Raw genomic sequence first — 27,462 nt, 5'->3', positions numbered from 1 at the left:
ACTTAAATGAGAAAAAATAAGTACTCTAAATATTTATTTATATTCTGTTTTCATAGTTGAATAAAATTCATGCATGTACACTCATTCTTAGAAAGGCAAATAAATCATAGATTGATAAAGCACTGAGCAAACTTGTTGATAATTAGTAGATGGATGAGATACTAGCTTATTGGGGAAGTTAAAAAGATAGATGGATAGACAAATTGACAAACACATATAGACAAGCAAAATCCTTATAGCGATTACAAGAATAGGCATAAGCCCTTGGGCATCTCTTTAGCCATCACTGAATAATGGTTAATTCAGGGATGCTGATTTAACAGTCCTTTAGGGAAAGTTACAAAACATATTTAACTAGCTGAAGCTTCAGGCTAGATTTGGGCAGGGAGTTCATAATGACAGAATTAGAAAAAGGCCAAGATGATGAAATTAGTATCTTTCTCAAAGGAAGGAAAAAGTTATTCAACTACCGCAAAACTAGAAAATAATTAAGCTACTATTAACAATAGTCTTTACATGTCTTTAACAGGAAAGACTCATTTAACTGTTACTGAGTGACTCTACATCAAATCGTTTAATAGACACTCAGGAAATGATTTCTACCCTTATCAATTGCAGAGTCTCAAAGGATACTGAATGCATAGCCACACAATGATTTACTATAAAGCAGAATATAGTAAAGGATTAAAATCAGCACAAACCAAATTATATAAAGTGCACCAGTGTAAACATTTTATTGTGGCTGAGAAATATTGTAGCTGATGCGCTATAAGAATACTCAGAGACCTTGACAATTAGTTTAATCTTTATGATTTAGGCATGTTACTTGTTCTTTATGAACCTTTATTTCCTCATCTTGAACTTGATTTTAAGAGTTTCATCTATCATACGGTGTTTCAGAGAGGATTTAAAAAGATAATCTGAGTAAAGTAGTTAACATTTTAATATCATTTAATATTGTTAGGATTTCTATGTCTTCATCTACTTCATCAAAGTTGTGGAAGATATTTTGACAGAAAAAATTTTAAGGCAAGAAGTCTAGATTGTTCTCTAGGGACAGTAAGAAGAAATAAGTTTCTATTTTAAGATAGTGTCATTGGAAATAATAATGAAAATAGGAGCTATAGAGGACATTTTAAAATCTGAATAAAATTGTTGATTTCCTCAATTTCTCTATTTTTGGCTTTTAGAAAAGTGGACTTTTAGGAGTTGTTGAGTATGGCAACACCTAGGAAAGCTGATGAATAGATGTTTGGAGTGGAGAAGAAAGTTACAGAGTGAAAGGGGTAGACGGTTTGATTCATTAGGACAATAAGAGTTTCAGTGGTAAATGAATGAACATTGTAATGTAGTAGTGAAGGAGTAAAATGAATGAGTGGGGAACTGAAATGAGGAGAAGTAGGCCATTGTATCTAGGGTAGATTAAAGAGAAAGTTCCGAGTAAGGCACTAGAAAATCGGTCAGTGATTTATCTTTGAGGTAATTTATGGAAAAATTGTAAAAACCAAATAAACAAAAAGACTTCTTAAAAGTGATATAAAATCCCACAGAGAAGGAGATGTAAGTCTGTATTACATTCTAAAATGCTTCTGAGGTTTTATTTCCATATATAGTAAGATTGAAAAAAAAAAGTTTTTAAAAAAGCTAGATTACATTTATTAGAATTGAAGAAAGAGTGAAATACCACCTCACACTAAAGCATATTTTAAGCTTAGTTGTGAAAATTTTCCATCTCCTCCACATATACCCTGTTAAGAAAATATAAAAATGAGCAAAATTTAACTGGCAAATGAAAAATCATCTAATCAAGAAAACCAATGAAAACTTGGCAAGAAAGACTTTGGTAGTTGAACAAGAATAATTTTTTGCTCCTCAACTCCTTGGCCAGGGAGGTAGAGAATCCACTCCTGACTGCTGCAGCCAAGAACACAGAGCTCCCTAAACTCCACCCAAATAACCCAGTCAGTCATCGATGTAATAAAAAAGACAGTAACAGGAGCAAAACTGGAGGAATGGAAGGTCAGAACCCACAGTTGCTAAAACATATTACTTAAAATGGCCAGTTTTAACAACAAACATAATATGAGACATGCTAAGAAACAGGAATATTTAACTTATGTGCTGGAAGATCAGATCAGATCAGATCAGTCGCTCAGTCGTGTCCGACTCTTTGTGACCCCATGAATCGCAGCATGCCAGGCCTCCCTATACATCACCAACTCCCGGAGTTCACTCAGACTCATGTCCATCGAGTCAGTGATGCCATCCAGCCATCTCATCCTCTGTCGTTCCCTTCTCCTCCTGCCCCCAATCCCTCCCAGCATCAGAGTCTTTTCCAATGAGTCAACTCTTCACATGAGGTGGCCAAAGTACTGGAGTTTCAGCTTTAGCATCAGTCCTTTCAAAGAACACCCTGGGCTGATCTCCTTTAGGATGGACTGGTTGGATCTCTTTGCAGTCCAAGGGACTCTCAAGAGTCTTCTCCAACACCACAGTTCAAAAGCATCAATTCTTCGGCACTCAGCCTTCTTCACAGTCCAACTCTCACATCCATACATGACCACTGGAGAAACCATAGTCTTGACTAGATGGACCTTTGTCGGCAAAGTAATGTCTCTGCTTTTGAATATGCTGTCTAGGTTGGTCATAACTTTCCTTCCAAGGAGTAAGCATCTTTTAATTTCATGGCTGCAGTCACCATCTGTAGTGATTTTGGAGCCCAGAAAAATAAAGTCTGACACTGTTTCTACTGTTTCCCCATCTATTTCCCATGAAGTGATGGGACCAGATGCCATGATCTTTGTTTTCTGAATGTTGAGCTTTAAGCCAACTTTTTCACTCTCCACTTTCACTTTCATCAAGAGGCTTTTGGTTCCTCTTCACTTTCTGCCATAAGGGTGGTGTCATCTGCATATCTGAGGTTATTGATATTTCTCCCTGCAATCTTGATTCCAGCTTGTTCTTCTTCCAGTCCAGTGTTTCTCATGATGTACTCTGCATGTAAGTTAAATAAACAGGGTGACAATATACAGCTTTGACGAACTCATTTTCCTATTTGGAACCAGTCTGTTGTTCCCTGTCCAGTTCTAACTATTGCTTCCTGACCTGCATACAGATTTCTCAAGAGGCAGGTCAGGTGGTCTGGTATTCCCATCTCTTTCAGAATGTGCTGGAAAGGTAACAAATATTTCCTATGAGACTGACCAGATGTCCAGATTTATCAGGAAAAAAAAACACAACCAAAAACGTCAAATCACAAAGTGTTTCATAAAGCCTATTATAAACAGGTTTATGGAATTAAAGGAACTATGATTAAGGAAATAAATGAAAGCATAATGGCTATATCACATCAAGTAGAGAATATCAATACAGAGATAGAATTCATTAAAAAAACAACAGAAGAAATTATGAAGTTGGAAAATAAGTAATTGAAATGAAAAATAATATTTACTGGGGGTCTCATAAGTAGATATGAATTGACAGAAGAAAGATTAAGTGAGCTGAGGATAGACTGATGGAGATCATGCATGTCAAAAAATAAACAGGAAAAAATGAATGAAGATAAATGAGGAGAGCCTCAAGGAAATGTAGGCCACCATTAAGCATTCAAAAATACATGCAATGGTGGTATCAGAAAGATAGGGGAAAATAAGAGGAGAAGAAAAAATATTCAAAGAAATAACAGTTGGCAACTACTCAAATTTATTGAAATTTAATTTATGTATTAAAAAAACTCATCAGACTCCAATAAAAATAGCTCTAGGAGCCACATAAATGAAGATTAAATAAAAACTTCCTTAGATAAACAAATGCTGATATAATGTGTTACTAATTTATTTGTCTTATAAGAAATACAAAAGGAAGTTCATTGAGCTGAAAACAATTGGTACCAGACGGTAATTCAATACACACACACACACACACACATGTGCATTGAGTGTCAATAAACATAATTATATTGATAATTTAAAAAAACAGTAGGATTCCATATTTCTTTGTCTTTGTCCTCTCGACTAATTTAAAAGGTAATCACATAAAGTGATGTGAACAAAAGTAAATAGGTTTATAAAAGTGATTGACAAGATAATGCCTCCTTACCCAAGATGTCCACAATCTTGATTTCTGCAAACTGTTAATAAGTGCCTTCTTTCACATGAATTGCAATGCAATGACAAAGATGGCAGGAAAATATTTTCCATAAATCTGTGGGAAACCATGGATTATTCCTGAGTAGCACTTAGATAATTGGTTACATGAAGAAAATTAGATAAGATCATTACTGTTTATAACGTATGTGATAAATAAAAATACATAGATGTTATCACTGAAGATCTGGGATTCCCTGGTGGCTCAGAAGTTAAAGCCTCTTCCTGCAACATGCAAGGCCTGGGTTTGATTTGTGGATCAGGAAGATGCCCTGGTGAAGGAAATGGCAACCCACCCCAGTACTCTTGCCTGGAAAATCCCATGGGCAGAGGAGCCTGGTAGGTTACCATACACAGGGTCTCAAAGAGTTGGACATGACCAAGCAACTTCACTTCATCGGTAAAGAGCTATATGTATCTCTAAACCATAACTCTTTTTCTTTAAAATATTTCTCCTTGCTCCAACGGGTTTCTAAAAAAGACATATCCAAAATTCATCACAGAGACTGCAAGATGTGTTATGCCTGGAGCATCTGGTGTTAAGAGTAAGCCAAATTTTGGAGTCTCTTGTTCAATTTGTCACTTATATTCCACATGTAAAAAAAAAAATTGTATTTGGGTTGTTGGTGGTGGGTCAGTAGCTAAGTTGTGTCCAGCTTTTGTGACCCTGAGGACTGTAGCCCACCAGGCTCCTCTGTCCATGGCATTTCTCAATTAAGAATACAGGAGTGGGTTGCCATTTCCTTCTCCAGGGGATCTTCCTGACTCAGGGATGGAACTTGCATCTTTTACATCCCCTTGCAGGCAGATTCTTTATTTACTGAGCCAGCAGGGAAGCCCATAATTTGGGGACCATGTCTAATACATTCTGGGACATTTGACTAATGTCATCTTTTAAAGCATTTTCTATGATTGGAACATTTCTACGGTCTTCAGTTTTGTATTCCTACCAAATTAGGGCTCAAGTGGATAGATAGGAAGGCTGTGATTCGGAATTAAGGAGGATATGTTGTATGACAAAACCATGATTCCAAAAAATTCTGAACGATCTGGATAAATGGGTTCAAACTATCTTTTTCTGAGATATAACTTAATATGAATAAACACTGCATTCTGTTCTTAAGGCATAATGATTTAAATGCAGAAAAGCAGTATGAGGAGAGTGTAACATATTAGGCTTTTAAGTTGAGCTTATAATTATATGTGAGTCAGTAATATAATATTATCTGTGATTAAAAAGTTAATATAATGTTAAACTTCATTAAAAGACAATGCATAGTATAAAAGGAGTGAGTTTTAACATTTATTCTGGTATTCTCTGGCAAGGACAATTCTAAATATAATGGATGCAAAACTACATTTGTTTATAAGAGCAACTTTTTAAGGAACAATAACATTTGAGTAAGCAGAATGTTGAGCAATAAAAGCCATTGACTCAAAATATTTACCACCATGTTCCAAGCATAATGTTAGGCAATACCACAGAGGAAAATAATTAAAGAAAGTAAGTGCTGTATATTTTGTTATTGCTTCCAATTATTATGATTTTTTTTTTTTGCCTCTCCTTGTGAAATGATTATACTTCCTATTTCGTTTACTCCCAAATTGGTCATTTGCCTCTGAAAACAACTTGTAAAAATGACAAGTGCTACTACTGAGCAGAAACTTGAAAATCCACGTATGCTCCCCCAATATATTTATCTTTCATCCATGCAGCCCCTAAATGGTCTGCTCTTTCCACGAAGAATACCTATGCATCAGAGCCATTGCTCCCTGCAGCCAAGAGAACAGGTGTTGTCAGAGAAATAAATCTTTTTTGGTTTCAAACACTGAAATTTAAGAGTTGTTTGTTATGAAAACATCACCTGACAGAATTTGGCTACGGTTTTAAGGTTAACTAGAACAAGACACTCAGGGAGGCCACTGTCCACAGTCACCTGATTGAATATTATAAGGAAAAACTATTAGATTTCATTGGCGAAATTGCAGCAAATGCCCTAGGCAAGAGGTTGTAAGATGGAGTAGGATATGTTCAGATATGCTGCAATAGCAGAAAGCCTGAAAGTCTCAGGTGCTCAGTCCAACCAAAACTGATGCATCACTCCTAATGCTTGTCAGACCTCGTCTACGAGGGCTCTGGTCCATGTGCCATTCACATACTCCTGATGACAGGTGGGCCTCCAGCATTGTGTAAATGCACCATCTGAAAGACATGGTCTTTAGGTCCCTAGAGCAGAAGAAGGGATACCTGGAAAATCATGCTCTGACTCTTCCATGCACTGGCCTGAAACGGACCACTGTTTCTTTCTACCCACAGTACATGTGCCACAGGAGAGGTCCCACGTGGCACGGCGTAGATCCTGCATGTCACAACTAAGACTCAAAGCAACGAAAACAAAACAAAAAAATCACTTCACATTGTACTGAATAATTATAGTTATACTTTAGTTCATTGCATTTTGTAGAGTTATTTCAGTGTTAGTCTCTCAGTCATGTCTGATTCTTTGTGACCCCATCGACTGTAGCCCAGTAGGCCCCTCTGTCCGTGGGACTTCCCAGGCAAGAATACTGGAGTGAGCAGCCATTCCCTTCTCCGGGGATCTTCCCGACACACGGATCAAATCCTGGCCTCTTGCACTGCAGGCAGATTCTTTACCATCTGACGCACTAGAGAAGAGTGATTGGGAAGACTTATTTTACTCTTTAAGTTTTAGAATTTTCTTATTCAAAATGTTTTATTTATGAAAACTGTTCTAATCTTATATTTCCATGTAAATCCCAGATTATACACAACAGCTTCCTCGTTTTTCTCTCTTTGGATAGATAATTTTAGAGCCAGAAGTCTTCATGATGCTCTCATGTGGTGGCTTCTGATTGTCTTGTTGAGTTTCAAATGCTGTTTTCAGAGGGACTGACTCTGTGATAGTTAGGAGTTCCTTTCTGATTAGAAGTATTCAAATAACTCCCCAACCTTGACTCTCAGCTTGTCTAGATTTAGAAGTCTTTCATATAATCAATTTGTCTGGCTTGTGTTAAAGACTAAACCTTTGAAATAGAACACCGATTCTTTACAGAGGCCTAACTATTTTAATTAAGCAAATATATGCCAAAGAAAAATTTAGTGGAGTTGATAACTTCTGTTATTAAAGGAAGAATATTCATCAGTTTATGGAAAATCAGAATATATAATTATTCTTGGGTCAGAGTAATGTTTATCTACATTATACTCTATAATGTTTATCTACAAGATAATTAGGATTCATTTTAAAATATGTATTCTCTTCCTCAGTGATCATGAGCAACAGTGCAATAAAAACATTTTAACTTTTGAATTAAAAGCTTTGCTTATCAAATTTAATTAATCTATACTACTTAAATAGAAATGATTATAATAAAATTGTGTTAAAATTATTGATGTTTACTGTAAAGTATTTTTTGGAAGCTGATACTTATCGGTAGTGCTTGGTCTGACACTGTCCCCTGCCACGTGAAAGTTAAAGCTACTGATGTTGCAGTTGTCCATTCACTCAGTTGTGTCCTACTCTTCGTGACTTCACAGACCGCAGCACGCCAGGCTTTCCCGTCTTTCAGTGTCTCCCGGACTTTGCTCAAACTCACGTCCATTGACGCCGTGATGCCATTCAACTATCTCATCTTTAGGTGATTGTAGAATATTATAAAAACATCTTACTCTAATATTCATTGAGGCCTTATTTTGTAAAACCCTAAATAATAGCAAAATTAAATCTCCAGAGACAAATTAAATTCCAAGTGAAGTCATTACATGATAAAATTCACAAAAAATCACTTTTATATATTAATCTACACAGTAACAACAAAAGAGAGGATTCTAACGTCTACACTTTTAGTTGTTGTGATATTAGGAGATACCTGTAAGATGAAACCACCTCTTCACTTCCCAAAGCTCACAACATTATAATAATGGCATCAATAAGAATTTATTTTTCATTACAAATCATGTGGATTATCAGCACAGACATAGACTGATTAGTATTAAAAGATAGACTGTATCATATTGTTTGTAACATAAATCACCGCATAGTTGGGTGAAATTCTGCAAATCAGTGTTTGACAGTAATTTATGAGGTTTCAGTAGACTTTGGTCAATAGTAAAAAAAAAATCAAAGTTTAATTAGTAGTTAATGTTTTATTCTTCACACGAGACAAAAGAGCCTTATTTTTTTTTAATATTCTTTATATCAAACATTAGCATGTGTGTTCAGTTGCTCAGTCCTGTCTGACTCTTTGTGACCTGATGGACTGTAACCTGCTAGGCTCCTTTGTCCATGGAATTCTCCAGGCAAGAATACTGGAGTGGGTTCCCATTTTCTAATACAGGGGATCTCCATGACCTGGGCTTGAACCTGCATCTCCTGCATTGGCAGGCAGATTCATTACCACCGATCCACCTGAGAAGCCCACTTCAGACATTATAAGTTCTAAAAAACCTCCATGGCCATATGGTTAAAGCACAATGTATAAATGACTTCTTATTTATTCCTTCATTTATTTATTTGCTAAACCTCCAAACCTTTCTGGCTACTGTGCTAAATCTGAGATATAAGTCAGGTAGAATAATTTAAAAAATGAAAAGGCCTGAAATAAAAGAAGTAAATAAAATGAATCAATAATGTAAAGTATATGCCAATTAAAGAATCTGAAGAATGACCTGTTTTTAACAAAATGAAAGCCCAAACATTCAAACTATTTAAACTAGTCTACATTAAAAAATGGATTTTCTTATATTTTACAACACTTAAAATAAATATTGATGCTTTAATCTATTTTTTGTGATACAGTATTAAGTGCACGAGAAATAAAATTTAGGGACAGAAGGGGAAATATGCTAAATTAAACACAGAGAGAATTTTTAAATTGGTGGATAATTTTTTTTGGTTTCACTGAATCATATCACTGTAAATTAACTTAAGTGATGTCTAGACAACTGTGCATCTATCATTGGCAAGATGTAAAGAAGTCTTTACAATATTTAAACATGTAATGCTGAAGCAGTCAGCAGTGCTGATCACCGATCTTTCTTGTATTATACTTCAAGACAGAGTTCAGATTCCCTGGACCTTTTAAGTTACGCACGGCCATATGATGTGCTTTAGACAATGAAATGTGAGAAACATAAGCAATCTTTCTCACTTTTGCATGAAATCATTTAAGAGGTGAATTTTTTTTTTTATCATTTGTTCCTTTGCTGAGAAAATCATTACAGTATATGTTTACAAAGAACCTTTATCTGCCTGCACTTTAACTGGTTAAAATTAGCAAATGTCCCTACCAACCAGCATTGCCTATGCAGTTATAAAACCTGTTTCAAGCCAGTGAAATTCTGTGATTGTGTATTATTGAATCATCTAACCCATCCATTAGTAATTTGGTTATATGACAGTTTTATAGATTCCATTTAATTCTGTGTTCTCTAAACCCAGAAACAAAGCTACAATATCTGTGTCCTGAGTGAAATAAGCCACCTGATATGTAAAATCAAACCCTCTGTAATCAAGTCGAGGTCATCAATTCAGAACACGTCTTTTTCCTGATCAGTTCAACGTTAGTGCTTTCGATATTCATTCCTTCTAGGTTCATTTCATCACAAGGTTCATGTTCCTTCTGAATGATTTTTAAAAATTTCAAATTCCAGAAAGCAAATGTTGTGTGATTGCCCTTTCTCTCTTAGAAGACCAGTGTTTTCCTTATTCAAACCATCTGTTTTCTTGGTATTCCATAGGCTTTGGAGAATTACAGTCTCATGAAATTACAAAAGATTTTATTTCAAAAGTTAAATAACATAATTGGACATTCTCTCATTTTACTTTTGTGTAATTAAGAGAAGCTTTTACATGATCTTTCTCATAGTAAAGAAGATCTATCCAAAGGTGGATTTTTTTTCTCCTCTGTATATATTTAGCAATAGTAATTTTGTCTTAAATCTTCAGCAAATATCAGGCCCAGGATGAAGATGAGATAGATAGATAGCATCATCAAGTCAATGGACATGAATCTGAGCAAACTCTGGGAGGCAGTTTAGGAAAGGGAAGCCTGGCCTGCTGCAGTCTATGGGGTCATAAAGAGTCGCACACAACTTAATGACTGAACAAGAACACAACAGCAGGGATAGAGCACTCATGTAGCTATAGACAGGGCTTCCCCCATGGCTCAGTGGTAAAGAATCCACTTGCCAATGCAGGAGATGCAGGCTCAGTCCCTGAGTTGGGAAGATCCCCTGGAGAAGAAAATGACAAACCATTCTAGTCCTCCTGCCTGGGAAATCCATGGGCAGAGGAGCATGTGTTCTACAGTCCTTGGGGTCGCAAGACTCCGATACAACTTAGCAACTAAAAGAACAACAACATAGCTCTTGACATTATCAGGGACATTTTGGAAGACATGTTGCACTATACCATTCAGGACTAGTGCAGAAAATAATTACCTTGGCAAAATCATGAGGACAGACAGAATATATTTGTATAAAAAAAAAAATCTTTCCCAAAATTACCATATCAAAGGTCTCATGAACAACTTTCTCTTCCTTATGTGTTTTTTTAATGTTATTTTAAATTAGATCATGTAGTATAAACACTAATAAATAATGATAGAAAAACAATAAGAGGAATATGAGCCTTTAACCTTAGGAAAATATAAGCAAAGAAAATACAAAACAAAAATATGAAAGAAAATAGTGCATAACTGTATGGTCAGGTGACTCAAGATGGCTGTTCTCTTGTTCTCTGTACATCCCCTGCCTGACCATGCCTACCTCACCTATCACACACGACTCACCTTTCTAAGTATTTTCCCCAGGCCCCAGCTAGTGATTGTTCTTATCGAAAGGGTAGTGAAGGGTGTGCCCCTATACTGCTCCCTAGTTAACTAAGAGCCCACCTGACATCAGTTCCCCTGTAACTGGTAATCTCTCCTTTCCTTCTCCCCGCTAACAAAGACTGCGACCAGATGCTGCCCACCTTATGCTGCAAAGGGTGGGGTATTGTCCCAGGACCTTGCTTTAGACATGGAAGCTCCCCCATCCATTAAACCATTGATGAACCCTGGGTTCATTCTTTGCTCTTAGACAAATACGAGCCTTTTAGTCCGGTGGAGTACAGCCTAACAATACCAAATTGACTTATCATGATTTGAATACAATATTGAGTAGTTCCAAATAACAATTTTTGACCAAACAACATGATTGTTGATCAAACAACATTTGATCTTTTCATTTATTAACCTTACTATCTGGCCAATCTGATGAGAATTTTAGAAAATACTGAGTTACAAGGTAAGCCATGCATTTGTTACTGAACAAAAATGTGAGGAAAGCAAGAGTGTAAAGATAATTATAGTGAAGTGAAGTGAAGTGAAGTCGCTCAGTCGTGTCTGACTCTTTGTGACCCATGGACTGTAGCCTACCAGGCTCCTCCATCCATGGGATTTTCCAGGCAAGAATACTGGAGTGGGCTGCCATTTCCTTCTCCAGGGGATCTTCACAATCCAGGGATTGAACCTGGGTCTCTGGCATTGTAGGCAGATGCTTTACCATCTGAGCCACCAGGGAAGCCACAAGATAATTATAAGTAGATAGCAAATATACAAGGAAATATTCAAATACTTAATGTAAGGGAGAAAGAGAATTTCTATTCAAACATCACAATAAAACATCAAATATGATCTCTCATTGGGCAATTCATAAAGTATATGAAAAGATTGAGATATTTCAAATCCCAATTTTTTTCAGAAGGAAAAAAGAGTAAATAAGTACCACAATAAAATGTAAGTTGCAATTATTATTAATTAACAAACAATACATAAAGAACAAAGGAATGGAAATCCTTAACATTAATGAACTGTACATAACTGTGAAGTCTAAGAAAGACTTATGTGTAAATTTATATGGCCATGAAAGTCTAGCTCAGATTGATGAACTTAAAAAACTGCAGTCTATTCCAAAAAAAATATTGACTAAAGAAAAATTTTGATTAAATGTTATCCTTGTGGTTACAGATCATGCAAATGTGTATCCCAATGAGACTATTCAAGTATTTGAGTTGTATTTCCACATTCAATGATTTACAAGAGTTAAAATGAAAGAGTGAGAAAATTATCCTTCTAAATAATCTCACACACTTTTTCATATGTACACATTCAATAAACATGCAAATTATGTAAGAAGAGCAAATTTGGAAGCTAACCATAACAGAATAATATAAGACTTTATCAGTTTTAAAGTTAATAATGGAATCGCCTTGAAGATAACAGGACCACTGGAGAGAAGATTTAATACATGTAACATATAAGCCAGATAAGGTGGAGCAAAAACCACCTGTGGTTTGTGATTTCGTTTGAAATCACAGATGAAATGGACATTATTAAAAAGTCAGAGACAGATTAGAAGACAGTTTGAAGGGGGAAAATATCAGCAAAAGGAAGGAGAAAACACAAAGAAGAAACAAGAAAGATATATAACAAGTGCTGGTGTTAGCAGTTTAGCCAAAGGTTAGTGAAGTGAAGTCGCTCAGTCGTGTCCGACTCTCTGCGACCCCGTGGACTGTAGCCTACAAGGCTCCTCTGTCCATGGAATTTCCCAGGCAAGAGCACTGAAGTGGGTCGCCATTTCCTTCTCCAGGGCATCTTCCCAAGCCAGGGATGGAACCTGGGTGGCCGGCATTGCAGGTAGACGCTTTACCATATGAGCCACCAGGGTCGTCTCTATTGTATCATTCATTATTTGGTCTGTTTTTGTCAAACTTCTCCAGCAATGCTGATGAGAATTTTAGAAACAATTGAGTTACAAGAGAAAGTAGAAAAAATAAAAAAAGAAAAAAAAAGTGTAAAAATATTTAGGAATAGAATTTCTCTTTTCTAGTTATATTTCTTAATTAAGTTAATTTCTTAATACTAGCTATATTAAAATCCAGGTAAGAACTAAGACCTCTGGGATCTTACTGTAGGGAGAGCTTTAAAAAAAAACTGAAAATACAAGCTATGAGAAAAGTAACAATAGAAAGCATAATGTAGAAATTAAATACTTGAAATGTCCTAGGAACTTCAAGAAAGAAATTGCTAAGGAAGTATCATTGAAAGCTATACTTAAAGAATTAGAATTTAGTGACTGGAGGCAGAGGCTATTGGACCATCCAGAAGTGAGCAGAAGAAATAGAAAAACTGGAGCCAAGATACAAAAGGTTTTTAAAAATAAATAGCTACCATCTCAGGTAAGAGATTCATTGCCTGTGCAAGAGAAGTGCATGGAGAGGGAAGACTGAGTAAAACAATGTCTCTGGTTGGAAATAACATAACTTTTGGGGGTCAATGAAAAGATTATAGGAAGGGAAAGAAGTAGGTGAACTATAGATTAAAAAATAGTTTCTAACATGTAACCAAAAGGAAAGGGGGAAGAAAAAAATACAATTAAGGATATTTTCCAGGAAGGTAAAAATATCGGAAAACCAAGATCTGTTTTAAAAAGACCAGACAACTTATTTGTAGAAGAAAATAAATTTTATAATAGAGAATAGTGACAAAATTTAATTGAGAGTAATAACAATGAAGATTCCTGGCTTATGAGAATTACTAGTAGAAGTAAAAACTTATAATACCTAAAATATTTCATTATATAGATAGGATAAAACATTTATTTAAAATGAAAATGCTTTTAAAGTTATAATTCTGTTCAAATACAAGAATTCATTATTCTTATTGTCACAAGTGGATTCCTTTAAATTCCAGTTACAGCACCATAGATGACATATACTCTGGGGAATGAAAATGAGCAATAAAACAAAATGAAAAATCCTAAAGAAAAATATATTCCAGGCAAGTTTTGCAAGGTATTAGTTGGCATATAACAGGTCAGAAATAATTGAAATACTCAACTACCCAAATGCATCACAGAAAAAAAAATGGAATCCTACATATTTATTTCTGCAAATATTTAAATAACATTAGTAATTTTCATATTTTACAAGCCTCATGAAAGTGCAAAATAAATGAGATTTTTAAACTTCCTGCTCTCTTTTGATTCTGTAGTAAGTGATCATCAATTTGAAAATTAAAAAAAAAATGTATTAATAGCCCTCAACTCTAATATAGTTAGGCTTCCCAGGTGGCTCAGTGGTAAAGAATCCATCTGCTAATGCAAGAGATGCAAGAGGCACGGGGTCTGTCCCTGGATCAGAAAGATCCCCTGGAGTAGGAAATGGTAACCCACTCCAATATTCGTGCCTGGAAAATTCCATAGACAGAGGAACCTGGCAGCTACATTCCCTGGGGTTGGACGTGACTGAGCACGCATATACAATGCAATATTGTTAAGGTGTGTGTGTATGTTTGTGTGTGTGTGTGTGTGTATGAGTGTGTGTGTGTATTGGTTTTTCAACATCTACATTTAATAAAATCTAACTTAAGTCATTACATTCACATTAATAGCAAAATTCTAGTGCATTGACTTCACTGAATCTAGAAAAAATATTTAAAAACATTATTTTATGCTACAAGTAGCCCATTTTGGCCTTCCGTATTTAAATTTTTAAAAGTTATAATCATATATTGTTAATTTAAAATCTCAAAGCTATTTAATAGAGGTCTTTTATCCAAGATTTTATATTCCCCATATATTGTTCCTTCTTCAACACATAAGTCATCTAATTCTGATTTTTAATATCCAGCTTCAAATTCAGTAATTCTTAGTAAGATAAATGTTTTTCAATGTACTTGAGATGCGGCAAAACATCAACCAGACAAAAGGAGTTTGAGAGCACTGCCTACTATTCCTGGGTGGAAAAGGAAGAGCGTTTAATTCAAAGGTCATCTATATTTGATATACTTGCTGGTAGTTTAATTTACTTAATTCTTAATGGTGCTATCATTTATTAAAATTAGACTACATTCTTTTAGTCCTATAATGGAAGAACTGGGTGAGGTAAATGACTCCATGAATATATTACATATTTTATTACCTCATTTGATTTTGACCTTAAAATATCAAAGCCCATATATAATTTTTGTCTTAATTTTAAAAACAAGAGAAGTGAGGGCGTGCCCTGGTGGTAAGATTTCGACTTTCAATGCAGGGAGTGCAAGTTCAATCCCTGGTTGGGGAGTTAAGATCTCACAGGCCTTGCAGCCAAAAACCAAAATGCAAAACAGAGACAACATTGTAGCAAATTCAATAAGGGCTTTAAAAGTGGCCCACATAAGAAAATACTTTTAAAAAGGAAAGGAAAATGGAATTATTTTAATTCAGAAATCCTAAATCTGGTTTTGTATATGATGAAGCACTGAAGGTTGGTTAAGGAGAAGTAAGTAGAATACAGGGAGGATCCCAGATCCTCATAACGCTACTCTTGCTCTTGGATCAAGTGCAGAGTTACCTTTACTCACCGAAGCATGTCAAGGTCCTTAGTACTTCGCGGTGAGTGCCGGGCAGACTTGTGGGCCATCCCCAGACCCTTCTCCACCTTTTCTCTCCCTGTTTGGTGCCTTGAGATGTTGCTCTGCCAGAACTACGCTAGTGGACTTTGCCTTCTGGCTCTTCACTGGTTTCAGCCTCAGGGAGGAAGGACAATGAGATCTAGAAGTGTCTTTCCTCAATCCCGTCGGGGAGGCTGTGGCCTGGCTGAGGGCCCCGAGAGGCAACACTACAAGCCGGGCTCCGCTCCCCACACAGCCCTCCCTGAGCAGGTTCGAAGCCCACTTGTCTGCCTACCCCGGCTTCAAGCCCAGCAGCTTAACGACTTCCAGGTTTTACCGTATGACTTATAGTGTCCCTCCATCTTGCCCAAACCTGTGCAGACTGTCATTTTATTAAACTTTTCTCTGAGTAACCATTTTTCAGCTTGTATCAGGCAGAACTCTGAGTGATATACAATAGAGGAAAAATGAAATACCTGTTGTAGGATCTTCAATAGTATATAAGCTCCTTAAGGACAGAAAGTATGCATTTTTGTCTTTGAGGTCTAACCTTTGAAATCAATATATTTTCTTACTGTTCAAATCACACCTATAATTGGGGATCTCCTTTTGGTTTAAGTGAGCTGATGAACAGTTCAAAGGGTAGTGAGTAAACCTGTTAAAACAAGTTCATTAAGACCATTATATCATTAAAATAGTTCTATAAATAGGATATAATGGACATAACTATACCATCAAGATTACAAATAACACCCTTGAGCATCTTATGAACATAATGGTTGTATCATAGCATACATATCATCTGATCATTAGATATATTGACAGCTTAATGTATTTTCCGTACTAGTACCCTGTAACTTTTAAGAGTTCAATTCAGTTCAGTTCAGTCGCTCAGTCGTCGGACTCTTTGCGACCCCTTAAATTGCAGCACGCCAGGCCTCCCTGTCCATCACCAACTCCCGAAGTTCACTCAGACTCACGTCAGTGATGCCATCCAGCCATCTCATCCTCTGTCATCCCTTCTCTTCCTGCCCCCAATCCCTCCCAGCGTCAGAGTCTTTTCCAATGAGTCAACACTTCGCATGAGGTGGCCAAAGTACTGGAGTTTCAGCTTTAGCCTCATTCCTTCCAAAGAAATCCCAGGGCTGATCTCCTTCAGAATGGACTGGTGGGATCTCCTTGCAGTCCAAGGGACTCTCAAGAGTCTTCTCCAACACCGCAGTTCAAAAGCATCAATTCTTCTGTGCTCAGCTTTCTTCACAGTCCAACTCTCACATCCATACGTGACCTCTGGAAAAACCATAGCCTTGACTAGATGAACCTTTGTTGGCAAAGTAACGTCTCTGCTTTTGAATATGCTATCTAGGTTAGTCATAACTTTCCTTCCAATGAGTAAGGGTCTTTTAATTTCATGGCTGCAATCACCATTAAAAAGTACACTTTTTAATGTCTCCACAGCTTCTGGGATAGGCTTGGGCAAAAGAATTAGAATGTTCATCCATTGTCTTACTTGCTTTACTCTATTAATAGTCTAGGATAGAAATGGAAATGATAGTTTTCAGGTGTTTTTGAATGGAAATATACTTGAGATTAATATACATTAGTTTAGGGTAAGTATAAAGTACAAACTTGCACATCTTCAAAACTAATTGTGTTTATTACCAATATTTTGAAAAAAATTAATATTTTCATATTCTTAAATAATTTAAGTTCAAATATTTTCAATTTATTACACTAAATTAATTTTCCCCAATTTCTTTCTGGGTTGAAAAACTGGTTATTCAATTTACCAAGATCAACCTCCTTTTCCTTCTACTGATAGACACTCATGGAAGAGGAATACTTTCTGAAACTCACAAATGAATGTTTTAACATTTTTTGATAGGAACATTTATCATGAGTTTGACACGAGTTTTAGAAACTATGAAAGGGAAATTGAGAACTTTTATGATCTATATTATAAATATATAGCAATAATAAAGTATCATTTCCAAGCAAAGCTGAGAAAAATGGGAAAAAATATAGCAACCTAACTTCAGTGGCAGTAATATTTTTGGAAGTTTATTTTGCTTTAAATTCAATTGTATAAGAAATAATTCAAGCAAAAAAAAAAAAAAAAAGGCTCATAGCTTTCCAAATCCAGCAATCTACAGGGCCAAGATAATGTGGGGAAAATCTCATTACAGATACTCTACATGCTGAATAAAATATAATAAAAACTATTTTAAATGCATAGTTAAATTCAGAACATATGAGAAAATGTGACATATCTTAGAGAGAAGAAAGACCTATAAACTAGACAAACACTTTGCTTAAACCTGCAACTGAATTGACTAGGTATTTGAGAGGAAAGAAAAACTATCTATTCCTATTGCACAAGATACATGTTTTCATAGCAAACACATATAGGACACATGGTTAAATTTTTTTTTTCTTATTCTTGAGATAATTGTAGATTCACGTGCACAGAATGTAATTTCATAATAGGGATATTGCAATGATACAGTCAAGCTATAGATTGCTTAACATCACCATAAAGATGCTTCATGTTGCCTCTTAACACTCATTCACCCTGCTACTATCTCCTCTTTAAATCCTTATGTCCACAAAATTGCCATCCATTGCCGGGAGCCGACATATTGCATATTGAGTGCATATTGCATATTGCATATTGAGTGCAGCACTTTCCACAGCATCATCTTTCAGGATCTGGAATAGCTCAACTGGAATTCTATCACTGCTGGGAGCCAGCGTGAGGAGCTCCACCCATGACAAAGGTCATGAGGAAGGAGCCTCGGCATACGCAAAGGCGGGATCGAGCCTCAGGAGTCCCCTTGGAAATTCTCGAGCATCTACCCCCCAAAAACAGAGTCTGCCTACTTTCTGCTTTGTGCTTTCACCTACACCTCTGACTTTACGGGGGGCTGTCCCCCACTACCTCTCTCTGAAAAAAGAGTTAACTTACAGCTCCAGTTAATAAAGTTCCTGGGTGTGATAGTGTTTCAACCTACAAATTCATTTGGAAGTCCTCTAGCCTGCCTGAATAGGTTTTTCTGGCCACATGTGATTGCTCAGAGCCTCCCAGCTGTGAGAGGCATGAGATGTTCTAAACTGTCTAAATACAGATTTCTTTGAGCAGTTAAAAGATTGATTAGAAATTGTATTGGTGAAGGGATTTTCACTTGTTGGGCCAATGTTTGCTGCTAAGTTTCCATATCCCTTACCTGCTGTGTCCCTGGCAGTGTATTGATTAATATAATTGGTGTAAGTAGTAGCTTTAATGTTTGTAACCTGGGACCCTTGAGTTAATTCTTTTTCTTGTTATAGCCCACCACACCTTTGCTCTGTAGGAATGGAACTTTATCTAATGCTTTTGGAGGGTGGCGCCTGACCAATCACCTTTAGAGAAAAATAAGCTTTCTGAAGAAAGGGTCTTAAAATGTTAACAGGCCTCCGGGCCAGAAGATGATGCAAATCACCTAAGCTTTTGCATATGATAAGTTTGCAGGAAGAAAGCCTGGCTTGCTGCATGACTCTACCCCTTCCCCCATTATCCTCTATGCATAACTTAAGGTATAAAAACTACTTTGGAAAATAAAGTGCGGGCCTTGTTCACCAAAACTTGGTCTCCCCATGTCGTTCTTTCTCTCACCTTCTGGCTGAATTATTCAGCCTCTTTTCTCCACTGAATTTCCTCACTGAGCTATCCTTATTTCAGCCTCTTTTCTCCACTGAATTTCCTCACTGAGCTATCCTTATTCTATTACTCTTTATATCCTTAATTAAAGTTTAATTAAGCAATTGTGTCCTGATCCTCGCCGACGCCGTCCCCGCTTTGAATTCCCTGGATCCACCGGGGCTGGACCCCGGCAATCCATTTTTACAATTTAAGAACCTTGTGTAAATGAATCATATAGTATGTGACCCCTTGAGACTGGCTTTTCCCTCATGACATGATTCTTGGAGATTTGCAGGATGTTGCGTCTATCAGTAGCTCACTTATTTGTATTGTTGAATGCTAGTTTATGATTCGACGTACCGTAGTTGGTTTAAACACTGTCCTCTAAAGGACCGTTGTATTACTTCCAGATCTTGCTATTATGAATAAAAAAGCTATAAACATTCATGCACAGATACTTGCATGGATCTAAATCTTTAATTAGGGCTTCCCTTGTGGCTCAGTGGTAAAGTACTAGCCTACTAATGCGGGAGACACTTGTTCGATTCCTGGGTTGGAAAGATCCCCCGAGAAGGAAATGGCAACCCGCTCCAGTGTTCTTTCCTGGGAAATCTCATGGACGAGGAGCCTAGCAGGTTACAGTGCATGTAGCCACAAAGAGTCGGATGAGCCGTAGCAACCACACACACACACACACACACACACCTTTAACTGGCATAGATGACTAATAGTGCAACAGTACAATTGGGGGATCATATAGTAGTCGTATATTTAGTTTCAAAAGCACCGCTTATAGTTAACAATAAGATATTTTGCACTTAAAACTTTGTTAAGGTGGTAGATCTCATGTGAAATATTCTTGCCACAAGAAAACACAGGAAGCAAAAACAAGCAAGTGAAACAAACCAAACACCCAAAGGGATACAAGAAACTTTGGAAGCTGTAGATATGTACATTACCTTGACTGGACGATGGTAGCAAGAATGTATACATACGGCCAAACTCACCAAATCACTTAACGTTAATCACATGCTGTAGTTTGTAAATAGTAAATCCTTAATAAAACAGGAAAAAAGCAGATAAACTGCCAAACTATTTTTTCTGGAGTGGTTGCACTGTATAGCACACGTTAGCAAAGCATTATTAATCTAGTTTCTTTACATCTTTTCCATCACTTTAAGCCACCTGGATGGGTGTATAGTCCTATCACATTTTGACTTTAATTTGTATTTCTCTAATTTCTAATAAAGATGAACATCTTTTATGCGCTTTGTTTTCATCTGTGTATCCTCTTCAATGATATATCTATTCAAGTTTTGTTTCTAATTTTAAACATATGCTTTTGATTTTTTACTACTGAGATTTGAAAGTTCTTAACATGCTCTTCATCCCAGTCTTTGTCAGAAATGTGTTTTGCAGGTATCCGCTTTTCCACTGTATAACTTCTCTTTTCATCCTAAGAGGTCTTCTTCCATTTTTATTGTGATATAATTGACATTTAGCTTTTCAGATGAATGTTTTCATTTTCTTCATAGAAATACTTAGAGGTGGAATTGCTAGATTGTGCTGCAGTTCTGTTTTCAGTTTTTGAAGACCCTCCATAGTGTCTTCCATAGCAGCTACATCAATTCACAATTCCAGAAACAGTGCACAAATATACCCTTCTTTCTACATTATCATCAATGCTTGCTTTTCATCTTTTTGAAGATATCCTTCCTGAGACATTTTAGGTAGTATGTCATTGCACTTTGATTTCTGTTTCCCTAATGATTAGTGATCCTGAGTATCTTTTCTGTGTATGTTGACTATCTTTATGTCTTTGGAAAAAAGTCTATTCAGATCCTCTACTCATTTTTCAATGGATTTTTTTGATATTTATTTCTTTTGTTTGTGATGTTGAGTTGTATGAATTATATACAAATAATTCATTTGTATATTTTGGATATTAACCCTTTGCCAGATATATAATTTGAAATATCATCTCCTATCCAAAGTAGATGACCATTTAATTTTGTTGATAATTTTCTTTGCTGTGCAAAGGCTTTTTTTGTTGTTGTTTTTGATGTAGTTACATTTGCTTAATTTTGATTTTCATTCTTTGTGTGAAAACACATCCCTGGAATAAACCCTACTTGATCATGATGCATGATCCTTTTAGTGAAACTGAAAGTCGTTCAGTCGAGTCTAACTCTTTGGGATCCCAAGTACTATACAGTCCATGAAATTCTCAAGGCCAGAAAACTGGAGTGGGTAGCCTTTCCCTTCTCCAGGGCATCTTCCTAACCCAGGGATCAAATCCAGGTCTCCTGAATTACAGGTGGATTCTTTATCAGCTAAGTCACAAAGGAAGCCCATGATCCTTTTAATATATATTTTTAATTTTGTTTTTTAATATTCTGCTGAAGATTTCTGGATCTGTGTTTATCAGTGGTGTTGGCCTGTAATTTTATTTTTGTGATGTCTTTGTATGGTTTTGATTTCAGGTTGATGCTGGCCTTATAGAATGAATTGGTAAGCATCATATGTACATGCTGAACAGCCAAATGGATAATAAAAAAGAAGTGCTCCCCATTTTGTAACATTCCAGAACCAATCTCAATTCTATTTCTATAATTTTACATGTATACATCTAACACAAGGGAATGAAGAAAATATTATTTCTAACCAATGTAAATGTACCCAACTAAAGACTGGAATGTTTTTTTGAAGGGAAGAGAAGGGAGTGGATATTAGGAAGAGCTAGCACAATTTCTGGTATAATATTTTTGGAGAATTAAATTCCAACTGTATTATTTTATTTGTCTAATAGTCAATTCAATAACATTAAATTTCCTAAAGTGAAACTTTTGGCGTCACTGAATTAGAAACCATGCTACTTGCCATGACATGGATGGACCCTGAGCACGTTCGCTAAGGAAGAAGAAGAAAAGTACCACATGGTAACACTTAACCATATGTAATCTAAAAAAGTTAAACTCGTAAAAAAATCAGAGTGATAGTCACTAGGGGATGGTGGGGTGATAATATTGATGTTTAAGGGTACACACTTGCAATCGGTAATAAATCAACCATAGAAATCTAATGCACAGTATGAAAAATATATCATGCTATAAACATCAAACTTGATAAAAAAACTATAACTGAATTATCCTAAGTAGTAGAAATAAAAGATAATTATATAATGTGATATAGGGTCTTAATATAGCCATACCAAAAATAATATTACAATATATAAATGCATTGAATCAATGCTGTATGTCAACTATATTCACTTAAACTCTACTCAATATGTGTTCTTGCCTGGAGAATCCCATGGTCAGGGGAGCCTGGTGGGCTGCTGTCCATGGCGTCGCACAGAGTCGGACACGACTGAAGCGACTTAACAGCAGCAATATGTTGTAATAAACAAAAGGGAAAATAATTGAAAAACAATGTGTGTGTGTGTGTGTGTGTTACTGAATCTCATTGCTTTATAACTAAAACAAACAGTATTAATTATACTCCAATATAAAATAAAAATTAAAAATTTTAAATGCATGCAATATACTAATTACTTGTTAAATAATTCTGTTATCCTTTGCTACTGTTACTGCTAAGTTGCTTCAGTTGTGTCCGACTCAATGCGACCCCAGAGATGGCAGCCCACCAGGCTCCCCCGTCCCTGGGATTCTCCAGGCAAGAACACTGGAGTGGGTTGCCATCTCCTTCTTCAATGCATGAAAGTGAAAATTTAAAGTGAAGTCACTCAGTTGTGTCCCACTCCCAGCGACCTCATGGACTGCAGCCTACCAGGCTCCTCCGTCCATGGGATTTTCTAGGCAAGAGTACTGGAGTGGGGTGCCATTGCCTTCTCCGCTGTTATCCTTTACTTAAAGCTAAAATGACTTAACTTACAGATTCCAAGAAATTGCAGATGTTCTTTGCACAGAGGTTAAAAAAATAGTGAATTCCAGAAGTATTCCTTTGGGTCTATTGATTTTGCCTATGCATTTTCTTTTTTAAAAACCCCATCCACCAAAAATGTCATACATATAATACACAGGTGTTTTTATTAGCTTTAAATTATTTTTCCTGTAAATATATTGACACTCTTGTGTGAAAGTCCCATAGTCATGTATGTTTATAAGTCAGATAACTTTATTTAAGAATATGAATAAAAATAAATATAATAAATATAATTGTATGTGCTTTTGCAATCCATCAATAGAAGGATTATGCTACCATTAAAAGGAGAGTCAATTTTGGAATCATAGAAACGTAAGTTTGAAATAAAGTTCTACATGTAGTATTTATATATGCATGACAATTTTGAGCCTTGTGTTCTTCATTTATAACGTGGGGGCAATAGAACTGCCCACATAGGTTTTTGTAGTAATTAAATGAGATAATTTATGTGAAATTTCTAACCTGGTGCTTGAGATGTCAGCCTTCTTCCAACTCAAATAATGTAATTGGGAAAATAGATCACAGTAAGAAATATTTACTTTGGGGTTTTTGTTTAGTCAAGTGTGTAGTATTAGTAATATCATTGCTGACTTCTTTATGAAGCAAGGATTGTGGTGAAGCATACATATATTCATAGGTGCTGCACGGATCTAATGCCTATCTCACATAAAAAACATGAGCTATTTAAACATATTCATCAACATCACAGTGTGTATTTCTATAAATATTCATCAAATTAAATTAAGAACCCCTAAGCTGAAACTTCAGTACTTTGGCCACCTCATGCGAAGAGTTGACTCATTGGAAAAGACTCTGATATTGGGAGGGATTGGGGGCAAGAGAAGGGGATGACAGAGGATGAGATGGCTGGATGGCATCACTGATTCGATGGACGTGAGTCTCAGTGAACTCCGGGAGTTGGTGATGAACAGGGAAGCCTGGCATGCTGCGATTCATGGGGTCGCAAAGAGTCGGACACGACTGAGTGACTGATCTGATCTGATCTGATTTGATCAACCTAATCTCTTGAAAGTTGGAAGAAAAATGTCAAAATCGCAATGGCTTTTACCACTGGTTTCATTTCAGAAACCAGTATCTATATATTTAAAAACTAATGGAGCATTATTGTTGGCTAAAATGGATTAATAGCCCCTGGATATTCCCTCCTGTCTCAAAAACCAAAACACAAAATATATGAAACTATGGTTTTTGAGACATTGCAATTAAGCCAATGAAAGTTGGTGATTTCAGAAAGATGAAAAACAAAGGAGATAATCAGTGTGATTGCCGTGCTTTACTGTCTTGAGAGCGTTTGCAGGCCTTGACACGTGGAGTTCAAACCAAGAAGAGCATGACAGTACCCTGAGTGATGCAACAAAGAACGCCTGTGAAGACTAAATTGGCTAGAGTTCACAGGATGTCTTATGGTTTAGAAGAGAACCAAACAGAGAGAGAACTTGAAATAAACATGGGAGTTTTTGCTCAGTGATGTTTGACTCTTTGTAGCCCCATGGACTACCGCATGACAGGCTTCCCTGTCCTTCACCATCTCCCAGAGTTTGCTCAAAGTCATGTCTGTTGAGCTGGTGATGCCATCCAACCATCTCATCCTCTGTCGTCCTCTTCTCCTCCTGCCTTCAATCTTTCCAAACATCAGGGCCTTTTCCAATGAGTTGACTCTTTGCATCAGGTGGCCAAAGTATTGGGGCTTCAGCTTCAGCATCAATTCTTCTAGTGAATATTCAGGGTTGATTTCCATTAGGATTCACTGGTTTGATTTCCTTGCTGTCCAGGTACTCTCAAGGGTCTTCTTCAGCACCACAGTTCAAAAGCATCAGTTCTTCAGTGCTTAACCATCTTTATGGCTCAACTCTCACATCTGTACATAACTGCTGGAAAAACCATAGCTTAGACTAGACAGATATTTGTTGGCTAAAAGTGATGTTTCTGCTTTTTAATACTCCATCTCGGTTTGTCCTAACTTTTCTTCCAAGGATCAAACGTCTTTTAATTTCATGGCTGCAGTCACCATCTATAGTGATTTTGGAGCCCAAAAAAGTAAACTCTGTCACTGTTTCCATTTTTTCCCCATCTCTTTGCCATAAAGTGATGGGACCAGATGCTATGGTCTTAGTTTTTTGAATGCATGGGAAACTGGGGAAGACACAAATATTAAGCCCATAACACCATATTTTCTATGAATCTAGTGTTACTATTTTACCAAAAACAGAAAAAAAAAGAAACTGCATCTCATGAATAAAAACAATTATTAACAAAACATTGAAACACTGAATATAGAGACTTATAAAAACTACTATTTGCTTCTTATAGAAGAATTTCCAAAAATATGTGTGTGTATTCCCCCAATCAGGGTCCAGGCTCATTTACTAGCACTTTCCCTCGAGACTGAGCTTGACTTTGTGGTTCAGTTTCAAAGAAGAGAGTAAGTAAAGGGAAAAACAGTAACTTAACAACAGAGAAACCTAGTAAACACTACATTAACCAAATCCTGAAGGCTAAGTTTTTTGTGATGATACATACACACACACATATATATACATATATACCATGTACCCTCTGATATTATGTAACAAGAATGGCCATTAGCATTATATAATAAACCAGTTTTAACAGTGAGCTTGGAAAGTATTTCATTGGCTAATTGCTTTGGCTTATTGGTAATTACAAGTGACCTTTGGCTACTTTAACAACCCTGGAAATTTCAATAGCCTAACACAAAATATATTAATTTATATTCAAAGAAAGTCTTCTGTAATTAGAAAAAGTTTTCCATAGCAACTGTCCTCTATGAAGAAATTCAGGCTCCATTTATCTTTATACTATCATCCATCATTAGTCTTTTCTGATTTTTGAAGAAGTGAAGGAAATAATAAGAATCTCTTACTAGCAATTAAATGTTTTATTAAAAAAAACAAAACAACTCATTGGCCACACATATCTACAATGGGAAGAGTAAATGTTTTCTTCCTGTAAACCCATAAAGAGAGGACACTCATATCTACTAAAAAAGTCCTTAGGACTATGTAAGTGTATAAAGAAATGACCACATAAAATGTATCTTCCATGTAACTGCCTCATAGAAACCTTTCCTGGAAATATGCTGTTTCCTTTCCACATAGCACCATCCTTTGCTTGAGTTCTAACTGGTTTGAAAGGTTATTGTTGGTTCTTAGGTGGAGGTACTTGACATCCCTGGAATCCCTCTGGGATTCTGTACCAAATCCACAAATTGTTAATCTGGCCTTGATTTCACACACCAGGTTTTACATTTGAATGTCCATCTTGTCCTTACTGGAGAAGGAAATGGCAATCCACTCCAGCACTATTGCCTGGAAAATCCCATGGACAGAGAAGCCTGGAGGGCTACAGTCCATGGGGTCGCAAAGAGTCGGACACGACTGAGCGATTTGTCCTTCCATCCAGTTTGAGAGGACGACTGTGTTGACTGTCTTCAGTATTTCACGTACTGCTGTACTGATACTTCTGGGGGATGGTCTTCCATCTTCTATGGATTGTCCACATGTGTTGGCAGAGGGAACAATGACAAGATGGGCACAAGTAGAAGCTTTAATAAGCACCTGTGAGTATCTGCTTCCACTCTTGGATCTCTGCCATCAACACAAGAGTAGACCTGGGATTGTTTGCTGGAGGGGTCTGAGAAAACCTCTCGTGGAAAAAGGTCAAATGGTCCTGGGTGAGGCCATTCCAGACAGGTAGCCCTCAGCCCATCTGCCAGCTGACTACAGGTGCGTGAGAGGGCCTGTGTGAAATTAGTGAGACAGGCTCAGATCTATAGAATTACTCAATCAACACGTAAATGTGAGCCACAATAAACTGTTTAAAACTGTCAGGTTTCAGGAGTGGCTTATTACATACAGATAGCTACCTAATACATGTGGTCACTAACTATGTATCAGCACTAATCATAGAACTTCTCATTATATTGTTGCTTGTTTACGTGTTTCTTCCTGATACAGGGATTTTGTGGTCTTCTCCTCTTGGTCTTCCTTAGGAACTGTACTCTTTATTTTCACTTCAAATTAAATGTCTAGAAACTGCCACTTCCATATAGAGTCCTGATGCTTGTCTACCTGACCACGTGTGTTCCACATTTAAACTCTTTTTCTTTATCTGTCAGTGATGTTTAGGAGGCATACTTACCCCCATGTTATGAACACTATGGTCTCTTCTCACTACCCTTTTCAGAGATATTTATAAGAAGGGAAGTCCACA

The sequence above is a fragment of the Bubalus kerabau genome, chromosome 14, assembly GCF_029407905.1.
Source record: "Bubalus kerabau isolate K-KA32 ecotype Philippines breed swamp buffalo chromosome 14, PCC_UOA_SB_1v2, whole genome shotgun sequence".
In the NCBI taxonomy this organism is placed as follows: domain Eukaryota; kingdom Metazoa; phylum Chordata; class Mammalia; order Artiodactyla; family Bovidae; genus Bubalus; species Bubalus kerabau.
The sequence above is the reverse complement of the archived record's forward strand: the minus strand, read 5'-3'. Positions refer to the sequence as shown.